Source organism: Equus przewalskii, chromosome 3, assembly GCF_037783145.1.
Source record: "Equus przewalskii isolate Varuska chromosome 3, EquPr2, whole genome shotgun sequence".
Lineage (NCBI taxonomy): Eukaryota > Metazoa > Chordata > Mammalia > Perissodactyla > Equidae > Equus > Equus przewalskii.
Genome location: NC_091833.1, coordinates 75,900,433 through 75,904,235, shown reverse-complemented (window position 1 = coordinate 75,904,235; position 3,803 = coordinate 75,900,433). Strand labels below are relative to the sequence as shown.

Sequence of the window (3,803 nt, the reverse complement as noted above, 5' to 3'; positions counted from 1 at the left end):
CTGGTGGCACAGAATTGCTTATTTTTTAAAATTTTTTTGATGAAGAAGATTGGCCCTGAGCTAACATGTATGCCAGGCTTTCCTCTATTTTGGATGTGGGTTGCCGCCACAGCATGGCTTAATGAGTGGTGTAGGTCTGTGCCTGGGATCCAAACCCGAGAACCCAGGCTGCCGAAGTGGGACATGCCAAACTTAACCACTATGCCACCGGGCCAGCCCCAGAGTTGCTTATTATGGGGCAAAAGCTGGATACGTTTGGTGACCACAAGTGTCAGAAGTGAAGTCTTCTGCGTGAGCAGTAAAGGGGACTCACAGGAAGGAAAGACGTAGTAAGGAAGAACTGGGTTTTTCCCCACATGGGAAGGAAAACAAGTTTTTCCTTTTAATGCTAAATTTATTAAGTTGACATAATGTATTTGCAGACATTTCATTAAAACTTTGTCAATTTCTGTCTTAACATTTTATTTTTCAAAGTTTGGAGCATAAATCTTTGTAGGCATGGCTAATCTGGCTTAGAAATGATCTCACCAGAGCCGGGGGACATGATTTATATTTTTTACACCAAATTGTCTGGCCCAGCAGATTCTTTCAAAAAATACTGTGGTGCTTAGTCAGTCCAGGTGAGGGAATGTTCTGGAAGATACTATTGACTGTTTGGTGGCAGACGGTGCAAGAGAACGGAACTGGAAAATGACTTAGGTTTTCACAGGCTTCCAATCAGCCTTTTGGTCATGCCTATTCCATGGTGAAGAGAGGGACAAAGATGTGGAGTTTCTGTACAAAGATTGCTCCTCAGAAAAGTCAAAGCAATGAAGCAGTGTAAGACCAAGGCTAGTGGGTCTCATCCAGGACAATCTGCTCCCTAGGCAGGGTTGCCAGATTTAGCAAATAAAAATATAGGACACAACATTCATATCTGGTATGGGACAAACTTATAAAAATTATTTGTTGTAGGGGCCGGCCCAGTGGCCCAGCGGTTAAGTGAACATGTTCCACTTTGGCGGCCCAGGGTTCGCTGGTTCAGATCCCGGGTACGGACATGGCACCACTTGGCAAGCCATGCTGTGGCAGGTGTCCCACATATAAAGTAGAGGAAGATGGACACGGATGTTAGCTCAGGGCCAGTCTTCCTCAGCAAGAAGAGGAGGATTGGCAGCAGATGTTAGCTCGGGGCTAATCTTCCTCAAAAAAAAAAAATTATTTGTTGTTTATCTGAAATTCAAATTTAACTGAGTCTTTGTGTGAGGTAACCATATTCCTAGGAGGCATTTGCATTGTCTGCAGTCACAACTGTGGGTGTATGGGGGGTGCCACTGGCATCCAGTACGTCGAGGCCAAGATGCTTCTAACATCCCAGAATGCAAGGAGAGTGCCCCCACAGTGAAGAATTATCCAGCCCAAAATGTCAGTGCCGAAGTTGAGAAACTCTGATCTAGGCAACTGATATATAAGGCATTCATTATAATAAAAATAGCAAGAAAAGTATTATTTGAAAGCAGAAGTCTCCTGTCAGCCTACTTCCCAAATTACCATAATTAGTTTGAAATGGTATTCCAGATATGTTTTCACGCCAGTATGTACCATTTTTAAAAATTAAAAACTGGCTCATACTACATGTTCTGTTTGCAACTTGCTTTTTAAAAATTTTTTCATTTTTTAAAAATTTTATTGAGATCGGATTGGTTTATAACATTGTGTAATTTCAGGTGGACATTAACATATGCCAGTTTCTGTATAGACTGGATCGTGTTCACCAGCAATAGTCTAGTTTTTATCCATCACCGTCCACATTGTGTCCCTTTACCCCTTCTGCCCAGCCCTCCACCCCCTTCCCCTCTGGTAACCATTGATCTGTTTTCTTTATCCATGTGTTTTGAAACTTGCTTTTTAAAAATTGCACAATGTGCCTTAGATAGCTTTTTTTTTTTTTTGAGGAAGATTAGCCCTGAGCTAACTACTGCCAGTCCTCCTCTTTTTTGCTGAGGAAGCCTGGCCCTGAGCTAACATCCGTGCCCATCTTCCTCTACTTTATATGTGGGACGCCTACCACAGCATGGCGTGCCAAGTGGTGCCATGTCTGCACCCAGGATTTGAACCAGCGAACCCCGGACCACCAAGAAGTGGAACATGCAAACTTAACCGCTGCACCACCGGGCCGGCCCTGATATCTTTTTTTTTTTTTTTTGAACAGAACAAGCCTTTTGACTTTTTTTATTACTTAAAAAAGCTTCATTTATTTTTATTTAGCTTTCCGACTCTGCTTGTGCCTTCAACACTTTCACAATGATTTTCCGCTCCTCAGTGAGGAAAGCGTGCTTGATCCTGTCATGGACACGTTTAGCACACAGGAAACCTCCATAGGCCCTGCTGACAGGCTTTTTCATTTTCGACAACCTCATAAGAACTTCAGGTTTCACAGCATGAACTCCTCAAAGTTGTCCTGGGCTCACACCACACATGGATTTTGGTGATTTCCCAACCATCTTGGAATAAAGGTAAACAGTTCTATCACCAGGGGTTCGGGACAGCCTAATTTTGTTAGAGGCTGTGTTGGTGGATAGCCTGTGATGGTATGTCAAACTCTGAACCATTCTGAATGCCTCTAGACGCCGGCCTGAGAAGAGCCTTAGATATCTTTTTGTTTTTTTTGAAGATTGGCACCTGAGCTGACATCTGTTGCCAATCTTTCTTCTTCTCCTCCTTCTCCTCCTCCCCCTCTCCCTGCCCCTCCCCCTCCCCCTCCTCCTCCTCCTCCTCCTTCTTCTCCTCCTCCTCCTCCTGCTCCTCCTCCTCCTCCTCCTCCTCCTTCTCCTTCTTCTTCTCCCCAAAGCCCTCAGGTACATAGTTGTATATTTTAGTTGTAGGTCCTTCTAGTTCTGCTATGTGGGATGTCACCTCAGTATGGCCTGATGAGTGGTACCATGTCCGCGCCCAGGATCTGAACTGGCAAAACCCTGGGCCACTGAAGCGGAGCGTGCGAACTTAACCACTCGGCCAGGGGGCTGGCCCCCTTAGATATCGTTTTATACCAATATACACTTTTATTTTGTCCTTTTTAGAGACTACATGTCTATGACTATCTTAAAAACCAATTCTCCAATAACGAACTATTAAAAAACTTGTTTCAAGTCAGCCCTGGTGGTCTAGTGGTTAAGATTCGGTGATTTCTCCACCACAGCCCAGGTTCATTTCTCAGTCATGGAACCACACCACCCATCTGTCAGTTGTCATACTGTGGTGGTGGCTCACATAGAGAACTAAAACTAACAATCAGGATACTACAACCATGCACTGAAGCTTTAACAACAAAAAAAACCCGTTTCCAGTTTTTTTCAGTTACAAATGGTGCCACAATGAACATCCTTATAGATATATCTTTGCAAATTTTTGTAATTATTTCTGTAGAGTAAATTCTTAGAAGTGGAATTGTTGGACCAAGGCTATGCCCAAATGAAATCTTTAGAGTCATAGCCAAATTACCCTTCCAAGAGGTTATACCAGTTCACAGTGCAACTTACAGTGTATGAGATGGCTTAGCATTTTCTTTCTGAGGATTATTATTTACTTTATATTTTTTCTCTATTGGAATTGAAAAAGCAATGTAACACCAGCAAATAAATATTTTTATATTCTTTTTTTCCTTCTAAGATTGGCACCTGAGCTAACATCTGTTGACAATCTTTTCTTTTTCATTCTTTCTCCCCAAAGCCCCCTAGTACACAGTTGTATGTTCCAGTTGTAGGTCCTTCTGGTTGTGCTATGTGGGATGTCACCTCAGCATGGCTTGATGAGCAGTGCTAGGT

The 3,803-nt window shown here is 43.0% G+C and overlaps 1 pseudogene; it reads right to left on the bottom strand.

Moving 5' to 3' along the window:
* Window positions 1–2,243: 2,243 nt before the first annotated feature.
* Window positions 2,244–2,591, bottom strand: LOC103556492 (large ribosomal subunit protein eL34-like; annotated as a pseudogene).
* Window positions 2,592–3,803: the final 1,212 nt, after the last annotated feature.